Genomic DNA, 18313 nt, shown 5'->3' with positions numbered 1-18313 from the left:
TTACCCATCTCACACTGTGTGTATGGAGTGCATGGTTGTACCAGGTGAAGGGAAGGAACATTGGAAGCTTTTGTACAAACATGCAAGTGGTGAAGGGATGGGAGGGCAAGAAGCTTTCTTTGCTTCTTCTCGTAGGTCTGCTCTTCTTTCTGTACCCCCTAACAACTTACCCATTTTCAAGCTGCTCTCTTAGGTACCTACTTCACTTCTACTTCAGCTAGATAGCCTGGTTAGAGCAGATCAGGCCCTTCATCTAAATTAGTGTCCACCGGATTGGATAACAATTAATATCCCTCACTGGTTCCTTTTGTAGAACTCAGCTGGAGAGGGTTTGGAGAGGTTTTTCTGGTTTGGTGGCAGAAGTTCTTTCCTGAGAACTTGCTGTGCTGAGGACCACCACGTACACAAGAGAAATGTCTCATCCAACAGGTTAAGCTGTTATTCTACAGTATGCAGAGAATAAAGCTGTAGCCATCTAATAGTCTATTCTCTATTCCAGTTTCTTTTGGATAAAATAAGGTAAATTAATAGGTTTTCAAACAACTGCTGAGGGAATGCCCAGATGTGATAGAAGTTTTTTGCAAATGCACATTACCTGTCCCCTTCACAAACCCTGTGAAGGGGACTCAACTGCATAACCACTGTTCAGGCATATTGATGTGAAACAAGCTGCCTGAATTTCTCACAATGCGTGGGACCTCAGCAGTCAGCAAGAAGTGATGATTAATCATTACTGAAAAAGAAAGAATAGGTAAGTGAGAACCTCTAAACACAAATCAGACTCAGCAACCAAAAAAAAAAAAAAAGTTATTATCTTTTGTTAGTGCCAGTGGAAGAAAAAGAACCCAGGAAATAGGTTCTTGGAGAAGGCAAATTCAATGTAGCTGGCCTGAATAAAGCTGCCAGCTAGACAGAGTATTAGCACAAAGAACCTATTTTGAGACAACTCCAAAAGCAGGCTGTTAATGGGTGAAGTAAAATGAGAATATTTAACAAGGCTTATAAAGAAAAGAAAACTTTGAAAGACACAGTAAGAACTTACTGGCTACCACAGTTATCCAGGGAACACGAGTGTCTGGGCTGGATGTGGCCCTGTTCTCTTGCAGGAGCTCTGTTCTGGCCCTTCAGTGTCTTCTTCTGAAGGGAAGTCCACAATGCTTCTTTTGGAACAAGATCCCTTACCATTTGTATGAGGGTATAACCTCAGTGACTTCAGTTTGAAGAGTGGTTTGGTGTGATTTGCCCTTTTTTAATCTTTTTGTGTGTTGGTTGGTTTTCTGCTAAAGTAGTAACAAGTTTGAAAGAGAGAGGGTTAATATTCAGTGAGAGCATTAAGGCCAAGAGGAGATGGAACCAAGAAACCAGAGACTAACAAAGGCAAAGGAGGCATAAAAATGATGAATCTTTCATATTCAGCTCTGGCTGAAACAAAAGAAATGGTGTATTCACAATTATTCCCATCATGTCAAATCATCTTTCAATTAATTCCCTTTTTTCTGTATTAGTTACTTTTAAAATTAGAAGCAATGTCTCCTTTTCCTTTCCTCAGCACTCTAAAGACCCTCTTGGTAGTGAAGATGTAGTTGCACAAAATTAATTGAAGATAATGCACTTAGCAGTTTGATAGCTCTTCATGCATTTGAAACCCCTTTACAGAGATTAACTAATTAAGCAGGTCTAAGTAGTGCATTGTAAGTACCCCCGTGTTAACTCATGACTCATTTGAGGAAGAGGTAAATTTTCACGTGATTTTTGAATTGATGTTTAAGGAACTAATACCTAAGGTAATTAGTATTAAAGGACTGCACGCTAATTATGGACAACATACCAGAACCACAGTGAAATCAGGATTTCTCATTATGAGCAGCACCTAATGACGGCCAAATTACCAGGAGGTGACAGCCCCACGGCATCTGTGGTAACTCCCCCAGTGCCTTGCTCTGCTGCCTGTGCAGGGGCCGAGCTCGGGGCTGCCTTGCCCGGTCTCTCTTGCCTCTGCTTTTGGCCTTGCGGTGCTGCCTGCAGTCCCTGCACATGGCAGGAGCTGCGAGGCACAGGGGTCAACCTGCATTTTTGCACCCTCCCACAGTAAAAGTCATTTTTCTCCCAGCAAAAGGGCAGTGCTAAGGATTGTGGCTATTCCCAAGTCAGTGGAGAGGCCAGATACAAGGGGAGGTGTGGGCAAAGTGGAGAATTTTGGGAGGATAGAAGGGGCTGTAGGATGGAGATGTTTTCTGTGCCCCATGCCATTTTCTGCCCATGAAATCCTCTCTCTCATAGATAGGCCACTTCATAAGGAAAGAGAGAGACACTCCTCTCCTCTAACCACATTCCCTGTCAACCTTCCTGCTCTTTCTTCCAACAGGTTTTAATTGTAGCACAATCCTTATTAATATTGTGGTGATTCATTTACACCTCAGAGTCTATTGCCCATGCAAGAGGCACATATTAGCAACCTAGGACTGGAGCCTTAAGGTGACAGTGCTGCACTGACCTTACCTGACATTTGCCAGTGTTTTGGAAAGAGCCAAACGTCTGGAACATATCCCAAGAGAGTCCACTGGGAAACCAAAATGGGAAGGGATAAAGAGGAAAACCAGAAGAATATTTTGTTTCTTGTTTTTCTTAAGAAAGAAAGACAGTTCATGAGAGAAGAGAATGTAAACTGAGATAAATGTAGGAAAAGTATGTGGGAAGGCAAACATAACAAATGAAACAGAGGAATCTGGACTTGTATGTGGTAAAATAAGTTTGATGAGCACAGCTGAGCTGTGCTTTCTTCTGTCTGAATGAACTTTTTGCCTGTGTTCTGCTGAAAATCCATATTTTGCTTGGAAATGTCTCTGTGATTAATAAGGCTGAGCTAAAAAGAGTAAATGGAAATTTCTTTTGATGTGAAAGATGTGCCATGATCTGCATTGGTGTACATGTTTGCTGTAGCAGCTGTGCTCACTGGAGCATGCTGCAGAAACCAAGGGATCAGGGCTGGTTCCCATTGGACTGCTCACAGGTAGGAGCATCAGGGAGATGATCCTCAGGGCTGCCACAAAGTCAGCACCTGCTATGCCAGCCTCTTGGGCCAGGAAAACAAGTTCATGGGTGGTTGTTGTTGTTTGTTAAAATGAAGTTTCAGCAGGCTGTGCAGGAAGTCTGAAGCTTTTCACAAGAGCCACCTGTTAATGATTTTTTTCTATTTAGTGGCACCTCTCATCCTTCCTCCCCAACAGGATCCCAATGCTGCAGGCTCTAGAAAGGCCCTTTTGCCTTCAGCCCTTGTGGAGAGTAACCAAGGATGTCACAAGCAAAAGATCCAGCAGCCAGGGCTGCATGGCTTGAGCAGCCTCGAACAGCAATGAGCCATCAGCTGGGGCATTTTGCGCTGCAGGAGCAATGGCACAGCACGTGTAGTCCAGCAGTGAGGTGAAGGGTGAGCCCTACCCCAACTAGGAAGCAGCAGGTCTTTAGTAATGTCAATGTCACCTCATAGGGACACCAAGAATGTCTGGTGGGACGGAACTGTCGCCATCTGGACTAGGGCTCTGCTCAGACTCCGCTTCTGTTTCTGCAGCTCTTTGCAGAGGAGCCTGGGTTACAGCACACCAGGTGTGAGAAGTGTTTGGCAATGCTGCCCATCCCTGCCCAGAAGGCTTCATGCAGCTGCAGCCCATCACCTTGCTGCCCCTCCTGAGGGCCAGCTTGTGCCTCTGTGCTGAGAGAAATGCTCTGCAGACATCTCATTTCAAATATTTGTTCAAAGCAATTGGCTCAGGTGCTTTTAGATGAAACCCCATGGAGGTCAGTCAAAACCATTAGTGTTCCCTAGGTGATCCAGGCAGTTACATTTACTGGCTAAAACACAGGCATGAACTAAAGAGCTTCTGACACTCAGCCTGTCCTTGCTGCTGAAAACTTTGCATTTCAGTGGGGAACCATGAACTGAGTGCATGATAAAGCCTTTAACAGCCCTGAAGAAAAGGGCAGAGCATTGCCAATTTCTCCAATTTTTTAGAGGCAACCTTCATGTGACAGAACTGATGAGCCTTAATTCGCATCAAATGCAAAAGAAGTTTCTTACACAAGCAGAACTGCCAGCAGAAAACAGCCAATGACTTATCTGTGAGCTACAGGGTAGCAGGGAAACAGGCAAGTGAATGAGGAAGGGTCACTGACCTTTGCGTGCAGAGAAAATTCAAAGCACATTGTCTGCTGCCATTGTGCAAGTGAGAGGTGCTTGGCCCATGTCCAGCCTGCCAACATGAAAATGCAAAATTTCACAAATGGCAGGCGTGCAGGAATCCTTGTAGATGTGCAGAAATAAAATTAGCCCAGGCAACAAAGGGAGGAAGAAGAAACAAACAAATTAAAAGATCCCTAGGTCTCTTATGGCTTCTCCTCGCTAGTCCAAGTAGGCTCATTTCCACCAGGATTTGTGCAAGATATAGCCATGGTGAGTCTGTTTGTCACAAACAAAAACAAGAGTAAAAATGGGGAGAAAAAGCAGTTTAGGATGTGCATCTACCACTGTGCACTTAAAGCTATAAAATGGTGGCAGTGTCCTGGTATAATGACTGAAGTTTGAGTCTCTGTTTAAGTGGTGCTTCTGAAACCTTTCAGTGATGTCTGTGATTCATGCACACCTATGAATTCTGTGGTTCTATATCCAGCCACAGAAAAGGAAAAGAAAAAGGAAAACCCAGGAAAAATAGGAGATACCTTCTCTCCTGATCTGGAGGTCATTTGCAATGTATCTTCTGTGACTGTGCTGTACTGAATGTGTCATAATTTCCCTGTGCTACTAAGCGGTCCCTTTTCCTGGTCAGATTCCAAGAAGAGTACTACTGCAGTGCCAACAGGTAATAACAAACAGCAGGAATCAGTGCTTGGTGCCCCTTCTTGTGACTGAATGTTTTTTGCCAGTTTTGTTCCTGGTGTTGTTTTTTTGTTTGGGTTGGGGGGATGATGTTGATGTTTTTTGCAGCGTACCAAAGGTTTGGTTGTGAAATGCTGAATTAGAAGTAGGCTGCACCAAATGGGGTTTTTTGTTTGGTTTTTTGTTTTTCTCATCAAAATTTATGGAGAGAAAAAAAAATCAACTGCAAGTTTACTCCCAGCACTAAGGGTTTGGGAAACTGCCCTTTGCTCTGCCCCTTGGAGAGTCACTTCCACCAGAGCCGAGTGGGCGTGTGGCTCGTTCTGCACTAGCAGCTCCCCGGCTCACCTGGCAGAGGTGCGGACAGAGCAATGTGCGGCAGCAGAGTCAGCCTGCAGCTGGTACTTGAGCTGGCCACTGCGAGCTGTGTGCGCTCATCGCTCGGAGGTGTCTGCGAATAACAGCGGCCGTGATTTCACCAGAGCGGGTGAGTCAGTGCTTCAGCTCGCTGCCGCCCTGCGCAAAGGCATCCGCTGGGCTTTGCCGGGATCATGAGTTGAGTCAGCTCACAGGAGGCTGCACAAACAGGCCCGGAGCCAGCGCAGGGCGAGCAGTGGGAATGCACAGCCAGGAGGGGAAAGGGGAAGGCGCAGCCTCCCCGTCCTGGCAGCAGGAGCTCTTAGATCACCTCGTCCTGGGCTGCGGACTCAGCAAAAGCAAAACTTACCTGGCAGCGAGGTCGTCAGAAAGCTCTCCCATGAGATGGGGATCCTTTCTTCCAAGGTCGTTCGGGAGATCGGAGTGCAGGCAGGAAAGGGGGAGAGAGCTCAGGTCTGCTGCAGGCAGTACCTCTCCTTCATGGAAGCTTACAGAAGCTCCAGTTCAGCAGCTGTAGAAATTTTGGGTTGGTTTTGGGTTTTTTTTAACTGTGAACTAAAGCAGGGAAAATAATTTGACCATAGTCAAACTCTCAGTCATTCAAGCTGTGCTCAACATTAACTCCGAGGAGAATGGATCATACTCAAGAGTTTTGAGGAGTAAAAGAATAAAATCGAGAGAGACCTCGCTGCCCTGTGAAATCGCTGAATTATCAGTGGCGCTTGCTGCTGCTTCTCCCTCTGGGTGGGGTGCAGCTATCGGTCACGTTTATCAGGTTGGAGAGCACGCCAGGGCTCCCCAGTGTAAATCTTCAGCCGACCACAATGACAGCTGCATATTCTCATTTAAAATGTGCATCGCTTGTAGAGCACAGGCGTTTCACAAACACTGGAACACCGGACATAAACACCCGGAATTTAGGGCTCAAAAAGTAAGAGGTAGGGCTCCAAGACACAAAAATGGGTGGTTTGCATTTCTGGGAAATGAAATGAAAAATCAAGCAGGGGAATGAAGTTAAAATAAATGAAACTTCGCTGAATGAAATTAAACGAAATGAAATTAAATCAGAAATCAAGGAATCAAGTGAAATAGAATAAAACTTCAAGGAATGGAATGAAATGAAGTGAAATGTAACAATCTGGACATTTCCTTTCATGAGATGAATCGTCATTCAAGGAATGAAAAGGATATCAAGGAAAGAAGACAAATGAAATGTAACTTAAAGGAAGGAAATGAAATCAAATTAATTGAAAGAAAATTTTAAAAAGGAAATGCAATTAAATGACATCTCAAGATTTAATTTTTTGTACAATGACGAAGCAGGGAATGCAATGAAATAAGATGTAACTTCATGTAATAAAAGGAAATTAAATGGAATTTTAAAATACAAAAAAAATTGAAATGACAAGTCAAGGAATTAAATGAAATTAAATTTAATGTATATAATGAAAATAAATGAAAGTGCAAAAAATGAAATTAAAAAATGAAAAAGAATGGAAATGTAACAAAATGAAATTCAATAAAATCTTGAGATTTCATTTTCTAAAAGGAAATAAAATGACAATTTTCATTTGATTTCATCTTGTTACATTTCCTTTCATTTTTTCATTTAATTTCTTTTCCTTTTATCCCCTGAAGTTTCATTTCACTTCACTTCATTTTTTGATGTTTCATTTCATTTCATCTTTGATATTTGATTTCATTTCATTTGTCATTTTCAGTTCACGACATTGAATTTTAATTTCATGAAAGGAAATGAAATCTTGAGATTTCATTTAAATTCATTTTGTTATGTTCATTTTCATTTCATTGCACTTCATTTCAATTCATTTCCTTGAGTTTCATTTAATTCCTTTAATTTTCATCTCATGAAAGGAAATGGAATCTTGAGATCTCCTTTAATTTAATTTTGTTACGTTTCATTTAATGCAGCTGTCTTTTGTGTATGAGAAATTCACATTTGTGTTGACCACTCTGTAACTTTGAGCATGGCTGCAAACTCAGGTTCATGAGTGGCTGTCCTCTTTCTCGTAGGACATTTGTTCCCTGTGTGGACAAGGCCAGACTGGCTCAGCTCAGTCACCTCAGCCTCCTGTTTGCATCGTGCCTCTGTCTCCCTTCTCACTCCCACATCGGCTGGGACCTCTTGTCTTCATCACTGTAGCTTCTGATATCTTCATCCTGCACCCACAGCTTAAATCCTTCATTTGGTTCTTAAATTCCTTGTACAGTGTTCCTAGAGTTCGCTGTCCCCATCACTTATTTTCTCAAGAGTATGTAGATTTGCTTTCCATTTCCTTACACCTACCATGGACATGAGTGTTCTCTCTCTTCTTGTGTCCATGGGCTTTGTTTTATTTTATTTTTTAAGTTTTGCAAGCATTATTTTGGTATCTATTCTTACTGTTTCCAAGTTGCTGTAAGCACTTGGGAATGCTAAGTGCAGGCCAAGGCCCTGCAGTGCTGGCACTGTGGCTGTGCCCCAGAGCTCTTGCAGCTTCCAGCTGAGGATAAGAGGTGTACAGGCAAGTGGACAGGAATAGCACAATTTTAGGACCACAATTCTTACTAGGAACAATCATTTTGTCTCACTTTGTCACCTCATAGCTGGCAATACAGAGCTGGCATCCCCTCAACATCTGCACAGATGCTTAGGTCTTAAACTAGCCTGGAAGTCACTCAGGTCGCTCCTGAGGTATCAATGCTTGATCCCAGTTACCAAGGGATGAAGCAGAGAGAACCCATGAGATGAAGGAATCCAGAGTCAGCAGCTTTGGCAGAACTTTGTGAAGTTTCAGCCTTGGTGTCATTGTCTAAGTTTTAGGAAGCAGCAGCCTGTGCTGGCTTAGTGACAGAGCTCAGGCAGCAATTTGGTATTAAAATTTAAAATTGGTCAACCGGGGAGGAAAAAAAAAAAAAAGGGATCCTAATTAGAAAATGCAGAAAACTGACAGAGAAAACCAAATCCATCAAGGACATAACCATGATTGGAAAATCTTAAAACAGTACAGGATTTTAAGAAAATTTTGAATAGGAGTAACAATGATACACACTTAAGAACATTTAAATTGATACAGGGAATAGAGGGGGCCTTGAGTAAGTTTTTATGGAATAAGCAATGTATGTAAATCTTGGCAAACTCTGTCCTATAGCTTTGTCCCTGGTCATACCCAAAACATCAGGGATGTAAGGAAGACAGCATGGAATCAGTTCCCTGACAGAGACTGTGACAGGTTCAGAAAATAAGACAGAAAATAACAGGGGAAGGGAAGAGGGTGTTTTTCATTGAACAGTGACTTCAAGTCCATGAGAGCCTCAGTGTCACACTGAATGGAGGGCAATGAAACGAGAAGTCACAAAGGTCCAAATCCTTACACAGGTCTTTATTTTCCACATCAGATATATTTATATTAATGGCATCTCCTACCCTTTAATGGCATCTAATGCTTAGTAGTTGCAGTGGAACTGCCTTGCACAAGTGGCAATTCAATGTCTCACTGCACCTGAGCAGCTGACGCTCTGAAATGGGCTCTGGCAGCCCCTGCGGTGTCCCTGGAGCCTCTGCAGAGCAAGGGCTGCTGTGGGGAGAGCACCACGTGGGATGGGAACAGAGCATCCTGTCCCTGTGGTGGAGGGGAGTTGCTGCACACAGGATACTCAGCTGTGGGCTGCTGACATCCTGGACCAAAGGTAATTACTCAGGTCTTCATTTTCCTTCTCTGACTTCCACACTAATGTTTCTTCCCTATTTCTGTGGGCTTGTGTGTGCAGCTGCCTGTGGTCCAGAAGGTCTCTTATCTTCCCATCCTGACAGCTTGATGGGCAGTAGAATGAGTGGGATACAGCACTAAGAGGTCATTAGTATTCAAACAGGTCAGGAGCTCACTTGGGGGTTTTGCATGACAGTGTTTTCCCAACTTCTTGTCAGGAACAAGTGTTGATAAGCACGAGGGCAGTCACCAGTGGTGAAACTGGAAACGTGAAATAAAACCTTGGTGCTGCCTGGGGGCAAGGAGGAGCTCACCTTGCACATTTGCTCACCTGCAGGAATGGGAGTTCATTAAATGCTGCCCAGAAAATACAAAATGTGCTGTGGAGAGCTGGCAGTTTGCTTCCAGCCCCTCTGCTCTGCTGTCCAGGGCAATCTCACAGTCTGAGAAATTCCTTTTCTTGTGTATAACATGTCGAGCAATCATCTCTCTCCTGTCCTACACTGAGCTTGTGGGTCCTTAATTTTCAGTGTACACTAAAATTAACTAAAATATTTATGGCCAACTGTGTGTATGTGTGTGTCTGTAGAAGATTCAGTTAGTGCCTGCTTAGGTTTGTGGATATATGTACTTATTAGGAATTTCATAATTTCACCCAGAGTTTCCTTATGTGTAAAATGGAGATAATAACAGGTAATTACCTACCTGTCAGGGCTGCTGTGAGGACAAATTAACCAATGCTTGTGTGGGTGTTTGCAGATGAAAAGTGTGATATTAGGACTAAATATAATGATTGAATATTACAGAAGAGAGTTTGTATTTACTATGGTGGTTGAATATAAGTTGAAAGCACTTCGTAGGTGTTTATTTCTTGTGCAGTACTGAGTATTTGTGGAAGGTGGAAAACTGGTGGAGCCATGTTTGGGGTATGTGTCAAAGAAATGGCTGAAGTTCCTCTTTAACCTGAGAACCAACTGACTTTCTTCTTTCAGCTAAATCTAATGCTGAACAAGGGACAAGAGAACAGAGGAATGAAAATGTGGGCAAGCTAGAGAGGGAGGGAATGAAAATTAAATGCAGTTGAAGGTCGTGATTTCAAAGAGAAAAAATGTAAAAAAAAAAATGAAAGGGAAAATAAAAGCTAGGGGAAATGAGGACAGAGGAAAGGAAAGAAACCTCAGGAATTCATGGGTGTTATATTTTCTCAGAACACGAAATTATGAGAAAGTAAACACCAATTTAAAAGAAGCATCAGGAACAATAGATGAAAAGCATATGCAGGGAAAGAAATTTAGTGAAATGGGAAGGAAGCAAAAGATGTGCTTAATTATTTTTTGTTTTCATTTTGTTAAGTGTAATGACATAATTCTTTTATTTCCTGTGGTTTGTTGAGAGCTACTCCTTTGCCAATCTAGATAATGGTGCCAAGTATTTCAGATGCTTTTTGCATGTGTTCCATGGGCAGGCTGTTAGGAGTTAAGGTGTGGATGCATTTGTCAGCGTGAGAATGGCCCTGTCTGGTTTCATCTGGCTTTCATGCTGTCTCTGGAGAATTAATGGAACAAGTTCATTTCCATCAGCTCCAGTGAAGCTGCACTGTGAGTGAATCAGAGCCACTCTCACTGCCAAATGTAGCTGTTGCCCTATGAACCCCCGGTCCAAAGTGTTTTTCAGGTTAAACCTGGAATGTTTTGTGATTAAACCAAAATAATAAGACAAAAGCTTAATTGTCATGAGCACTCTGAGTATGATATATTGGTGTGCAGGCTGTCCAGAGGAGTGGCAAGGGGAGGTGGACCATGAGAACAGCCAGGTGGAAATAACCAATACACATAGAGTTCAGGGAGAAGACTGCCTTCCTTTGCAAATTGTCCTAGCTACAATGAAAATCATTGCCAAACATCCTTGCAGGGTCCTGTGGCCTGTTTGCTTTTGCATACTCTGGTTTGCCCTCTCTCATCCCCACCCTCCCTGCTTCAACATCTCTCCAAATCCAGGATGGCTCCAGTTCTTCACCTTGCTGCATATCTCTTCTTTGCACCCCAAAACTTATTTTGGGCTGAATCACTCTTACCTCAACTCATTGGCCTGAATTAATCTTTTGTGTAATTCAACTGACTAAAATTGACGTAAATTCAGTTACATCAGAGCTGAAATTAACACAGTCTGACTAAAATAGCACCTGCCTTTTCTACCGAACCAATGCCTGTCTCTTCCCCACCTCCACCCACATACCATGATATTAACATTTCTTTCTCCTCATTGCTCTTTCACTTATCCCACTGCCACAAGCAAGCTGTGCTCTCAGTGGTCGGTGTTGCCCTCTCTGCTCCAGCATCCTGTTCTCCTTCATCCCACAGCACAGGCTGTTGGTCCCTGTTAACAGCTGAGCCGTGCTTGTGTCCAAACCCATGCAACGGCTTTGCATCTTCTATTGGATTTTCCTGCCCTTCACCACAGAGATGCACCATCTGAGTTCAAAGCCTGTTTGCACTGGGTACTTCCTGTACCTGTAGAAATTACAGTCTTACTCCAAAGAATTTGCAAGTCAGACTGCCATGATGTACAAACAGGAGGAGGGAAGTTAGATGATGGTGAAGTTATTTGCCAAAGGTGGCCCAGCAGGACAATGGCAGAGTTGTGGTGTCACACTCAAAGCCTCTCTTCCTTCTCCATTACTTCCTTTAAGCCAGCATGGCATTTCTCATCACCTCTCTCGACCCCTGTCTTTGGGCCCTCATCCTCACCTGGTGGTAAAACATCTCCTCTGCTTGCTTTCTCATCCCCTCCAGCTTTCTGACTTCCTTCAGCTTGCCCTTAGAGCCTGCTCATGTTGACTAGGCTTTCTTCACTCCTCTTGAAAAATCTGGGTGTTTGCAGCCAAAAATAAAATATGGCTTCTCTGGTTGAGCTATACTTTTTGTCTGGCAGCATGCTCCACCCTTTGCATCTGGGTATCTCTTTGGGGCAAGGATTTATTCCATAATTGCTCTAACTTATTTATTATCATGGCATATGTATCTGCAGTGTTATGCAAACTGTAAAAGCTCCTAGTTCTAAAGGTCACCATGTATTTACCTTCCAAACACAGGTGAGCTCAGAACAAAAGGGAATGGCAGGCTCATGAGGAGATGAAGGCAGGGAATCGCCCTGATCTAACTAATTTGCCAAGGCAGTGTTCACAAAAGTAAGTTACCTAGTGCTGCAGACAAACAACCCAATCCAACCTCTCTGTATTCCAGATGAGTGAATTAATTTCCCAGCACTGCTGTGTAGTTCCACAGCAGTGGAGAGCAGCATGGACACCCAGAGCAGGATGTTTCTCATCCTAATTGTCAGGCAACTGAGTCTCCCATGCTGGGACTTACACGTGGAGCTTCTCGTTCTGCAGTGTTGGGTGCCAGCTGTAGCTTCCTAGAGGTGGTGGACAGAGGCTGGAATGTTGTAGAGGCTATCATGGGAGATTTATCCCCAAGCTCACAAGAACCTTGCTGCAGTTAATGGCCTTCAGAAGCTAGAACACCGCTGTGCTAGCTGGTGACCAAGGCCACCAGTACATCCCACACATGGCTTGTCACAGTGCTACCCCGAGCACTGGCATGAATGATTGCTGAGCTGTGATTTGCTTTTCACATTGCTCTGAAGTGTTGAAAGAGGATCACAAGGTAATTTCCTTACCTGAGCTCATGAAGTGACCCCACTACATCCTATATGCGACTTCCAGAAGACTAGGGATAAATTAAATGCTTGTGAGATATGCAAAATGCTAAGCCATTCTTTGCAGTCCTTCCCAAGATCAGCTTCTCTCTGGCCACAACATTTACTGTGACTTAGGTCAATTGTCAGCATGAGGGGAAAAAATAAATCCAATCATTGCTTCCTCTACTAATTGACAGCCTCAACTAAGTGGAATTAGAACCATGAAGACTGGACTCTCTCATTCTGATTGTCAGAGCCGAGATGCTCTGGTAGGGGTGCAATCTTCCACAGGTTGCACTCTTCCCCAGGGGATGCAGCTGCTTCTCCAGTAGAAGAATGTAAATACAGGAGGGTGGAAAGAAGGTGTGAGGGTCTGGCAAGCAGAAACCTGTTCCTGAGCCAGCCCTGCTGGAAGAGTAAGAGGAAAAGTGCCCAGGGTCACTCTCAAGGGAAGAATTTTAAAAGACCCCACCTAAGTATGACAGGGCAAAAAGTAGAAAACAGCAGGTGAGTAGGATAAGCTGAACACAAGGGGAGAGATAAGGATTCTTCATCATCAGGAGAAGGGGGGACAGGATTATGGATAAACTTAGAGCTGTGGCTTATTTCTGCTGCAGCTTCTCCTCCTCCTCCCTTCCTCCTATGTGTTTTGCATGAGGGTGCAGCACAGTAACCTGTCACAAGCTTGAAATAAAAAGTACTGGGGGACAATCTGTCTGAAAAATACCCCTCTGCCAAAAAAAAAATCTCTTAAAGATGATGATCAAAGCATTCAGGTATTAACAGATGAGAATGGTTTATGAATCTGGATTAGCTCAGAATCCATCTGAGTATTTTTAAACCTCTAAGACTGAAAGCTATAAACCTTCCTAAGAGAAATGCCATTTATTTTAAAATGAGCAGCAAAATCTTGATTAATTGAGTTGCAAAAGAAACGGATCTAAAAACAGGCACTGGAGGAACATGAGTGCATTATGCATTTGGGTTTTGCTTTTGGAAGAATTCAAAACCACATCTTGTTGCCAATGCTGATCCAAAAATATGATATTCTAAGCCTAAATTCAGGTGTCCGCAGACCCAGGGAGGGATTGTCCAGGTCACTATTCCTGTGACATTATCTCAGGACCAGGACCATCATCATGCCTCTCGTCAGTCGGCTGAGAAGTTCTTCCCTGCTGAAGTCCAAGCAGAAATGTCTCTAGTATCAAAACAAAGGTGCTCTGTTGGTTTCCCCGTGTGTGGCTTTGGGGTGCCCAGGGTGTGCCCCTGCTTGGAGGGATGCTATGGCCTGGGACAAATGCTGCTGTGTAGTGTCTCAGTCAAGCCACTGGTGGTCTGGCCGCACAAAGAGCAGGTGAAACAGAGGCAGGGAATGTCGCTTCGTTCTTTTTCTGTGACCTCACTTCAGCATTTATAAAGAAAAAAAAAAAAAAAAGGCAAATTAATTTTGAACATGAATTCCTGTGAAGTGTTGCTTTCACAGCTCCAACATGCCTGTCTGTGAACGGCCTTTCCAGAGGGAGCTTTGGTCGGCTCCCTTTATTTGCCTTCTCTGACTCACGGGAGTCACTTGCACCCACTCGATCCGCCTGCACCGTGGCACTGCTGGACGGAAGCACTGGCAAGTGAAAGGCAGGGATCTTCTGGTGCTAGCAGTGCTTCTGATAAGGTCACGAGCAGCTGATTTCTTATTTGCATTGCTTCTTTGGATGTTTTTAAGCTAAATACACATCTGACTCCCATGTATGCTGATCAGTAAAGGGCATCTTCAAAACCAAATTAACACACTTCTACCACATCTTAAAATCTTTGGTATCTTTCTTTATATTCATGAATCACAGATCAACTTGTTCCATCTCCAGGTCTAAGCCTACACTTCAGCCTCCTGCATCTCCGTTCAGAGGGTTCCCTTTTTCCTTCTTATGCCACTCCCTTCACATAGTTTTGCATTTTTGTGGGGGCCAAACTTCCTAACTATTCATTTTTGTATTTTTAGGGCCAGCATCTAACTTCTCTCCCCTCTAGCCAAGCTTCACAGTTCTATTCCTTCCCCCTCCTTATAAAAAAGAGTTTCCTATTTTGCCATGGCTTTTTTTAGCCATCCTCCAGGATGCCTAAAACTTTGTAGATACCAGAGCCTGTTCTCTGCTTCCAACTATTTTCCTTTCCTCCACCAAATATGCAGCTTTTCAAATGAATTTGCTCACTCTTGTGAACTCATGTCTCTCTTGCATCCCCTCTGCTGACTCCCTCTTACCCACCACTTTGGTTATAACTGTGCCATGTCTCATCACCAGCACATAACTCCATCTTCCCACTTGCTCCTGCTGCACTGCCTGGAGGTCTGCACCGCAGCACCTGGATAGTCCCATTAATCACTTCCTGCCAGTCTGCTACTCCTCCCTCCAGTCTCTGCCTGGGACACCCACCCCAGACTTCCTTGTCTGCTCCATTCCTCTTCCTGCTCTCACCTGAGCATTTTCTTTCCCAGAGAGCTGATAGCAATGCACACTGACAGGTGGCCAGTACACGAATAAGTGCACGATGCTGCAGACTTGTTGCTGTCTTAATTTTTCAGTGCCCCCATTCCTGGTGTTCTTTTGTCTATCAAGCACACCGTGATTTGAGTGCTACATAATTATAGCTGCAATTAAGCATCCTATTCAGAGGCTGCATTGCTGGTTCCTCGCTGCTTTCTTTAGCCAGAGCTTCCATTCAGGATTTAGCCCATCTGCAAAGGGACTCTACAGCTGTCTTTCTTCATTTCTTCCCCCCACCTCCTGCAGGAGAAACCAAATACAGGTGACATTAGTTTGGGGTTTCATTTTTTAAGCTCTTCTCTATACCGGCCCTGTGAAGTAGAGTAGTATTTTCCTAATTTTAGAGAATGGGAACTGAGGCACAGCAGATGACTTGGCCAAGGCCCCTCAGGGTAGCTCAGCTGAATTGCACCCAGTTTGAGTCCCTGCCTATATGGGTGTTTAAAGAGCAAGAGACCAGGGTCAGCATTATTTCTTACAGGAAACTGCCAAAAAAGTGCTGCCCTGTGAAAAGGAGCAGACAGGGAAAACAGCTAAAGGTCTTTCTGTGCGTGCTCAGTCAGCAAATACCTCGCTGCAAGACATGAGCCTGTGAGCGCAGTTGTTCCTTTCTGCTCTCTTCAGAGAACTCTCTTACCTATTTACTCTCACATGGAAACATGTGAGTGGGAGGCCAGAAGTGCTCGACTCATTTGCGGCAATTCTCCAGTTCAGCAGCTAGGTTTTCTCCCTGAGGCGGTGTAATGTGACAGAAAGGAAGCTTCTGAAAGCATTTCTTCATCCTCCGGATTGCAGTCTGTCACTGCTGCTGCAGAAGTGACACACCTGCCTGCCACCGCCTGCAGCTCTTTGGGTTGCTGGAGGGTGAACGGGGAAGGCAGGAACTTCTTCCTCTCCACCCTGAAATCCCCTTGTTTCGGGCTTTTTTGCTCTGCCAGTACTTGGACATGACTAATGCAGCCATTGCTGTGCTGGCTTGGCAACCCTTGCAAATGGGATTTCAGACTCGGGACAAGTGGAGCACGGCTCGCTGTGCACGTAGCAGTGTCCCCACAAACTCCTGGATGCTGATCCAGAAAAGAAAGTCAAGAAGGTGCAATCTCCACCAAGCCTTTGTGAGTCTTGCTGTGGTAGCAGCCAGCACAGGGAAGGAGTACAGTGTTTAATAACAACTGTGGCACAGGTGCCTATTTATTTACTCTTCTATTTCAGGACAGCAAAGCCCTGTCACCGCAGACTAACCTGCAGCTGACACAGTGAGAAATGGAAAACACTCTCTTGTATCCTCCATCACATAAACAATTAGTTGTCTTTGCACTAAACTAATTTTTAAGCAGTTGCTGCTTTTTATGGAGAAAAAAAAAAAACAAAAACCAAAACCAAAACAACAAAAGAACAAAAGAACAGATCAAATCAAAACAAAAAACAACCCAAAAATTAGTATGGTTAAATAATGTTGGGTTTTTTTTGGAGGATAGCACTCCTCACAAAAAGACTTCTACTATACAGCTCTTGAACACTGTAACACAAAATTATTCTTATTTTAATATCTGCCCCTGTTTTTACTCCTATTTTGCATGTAGATGGTAACTGTTCTTCAGCAAAATAAGATGTAGGTGAGGGGGAAAGCATCAGGATTTGGTTCCTAAAGAGCCGAGCACTCAGAGGTTTATAACGAGAGCTTGTAGCACTTTATGCCACACGAGAAACACTGCTGTGAGATTTATCAAAGAATGTATCATGAGTTGGGCTATTTAGGGACTGAAATTACATAGGAAGGATCAGCAAGAGCGATGTGTGCTCAGGACAAGCGCAGTCGCAATTAATGCTAAATATAAGGTGTCATATCTTTATCTAATGCACAGCCTGCACTGCCTCGCAAAGGAAAGTTAAGCAATTAGGCCCAAATAACCAGATTATACGTGGGAGGTGTTTGAAGACAGATTTAAAACACTGTAATAGGGTTGGGGGAGGGTTACAACAAGAGGTAATATTTCCTGATAGGTTAGTTTACATCCTTTGGAAAACGTTCTGGAACCGGACCAAAGAGTAAGCAAGGCCTTACCTGGGCCTTGGCCTGGGACGACACCCAAACAGAGGCGAAAAGTGAGGAGAACCAACCCTGCCATGCACAGGCAGCCCCTCCAGCAGGTAATCCCCGGGAACAAAACAAACCCAGTGACAGACAGCCTCCTTCTGCGTGGATTTGCAGCTGCCTCAGCGCAATTCAAAGTCAGCCTTCCCCTTTCCTGTTTCCCTTGAGCCAGTGCTAAGGGCAGAGAGGAAAACCTGTGCCTAAACAATAATGAGTCTGTTTTGGAGTGGAAACTGGAATTCACTCCTTGATCCCAGGGAGACAGGGGCAGGTGCAAGACTTTTCCCCACTCGGCCTGACAAGTTTCTTCTTCTCTGGTCCTGAAGGGTTGGATTGACTCTGTGGCAGAGAGGGCAGTGTGTTTGCACAGCTCTTTTTACTCCTCTGAGGTGAGGCTGTCAGCTGGAGGATCGGGGGAAATCAAAAGGAACTGAATCATCTGGCCTTATAAAAAGTCCAGATCAGGAAAAGACTTGGTTGGAATGCACTGATGTGAGAATGGGGAGGGGGGGATGAGATGGGACACGTACTTGCTTTGGGAAGGGGTCTCTCTCAGCTCCTGCAAAGCTCCTCGCCCCTATTTATTCTATCAACACACAGACGACATTTTGTCTTCTGGTGTGAGGTGGGGGTTAAACATTTCATCACAACAAAGTGAAAATAATCTCTGCTGCCTTTACTTGGATGTGGGAAATATTCACTTGCTTTTAAATACAAAACTGTACATATATTTGTGAACCAACTGTTGCTTTCATGTGGGAGCCTTAGGTGAACACAAAAGACTACATTGTGCAGCTACACAATGTGCAAATGAACAGAGCATCCAGGATTAAAGAAATTTTATTTAGCCCCACATGAAACAGAAGAGCTGATGGCAGCCTCTGGTACAGAAAAAAAAATACAACCAACAAGTAATTTAGTGAGGATTGGAACTAAGAAAGTCACATCTCCTGTATATTTGTATATTGTGGTTGATTGACCATGGTGCCTAAGATGGCAAAAAATTAATTTGAAACTCTTC

Source organism: Onychostruthus taczanowskii, unplaced genomic scaffold (genome assembly GCF_017590055.1).
Source record: "Onychostruthus taczanowskii isolate IOZ18803 unplaced genomic scaffold, ASM1759005v1 scaffold53, whole genome shotgun sequence".
Lineage (NCBI taxonomy): Eukaryota > Metazoa > Chordata > Aves > Passeriformes > Passeridae > Onychostruthus > Onychostruthus taczanowskii.
This window is presented reverse-complemented; position numbering follows the sequence as displayed.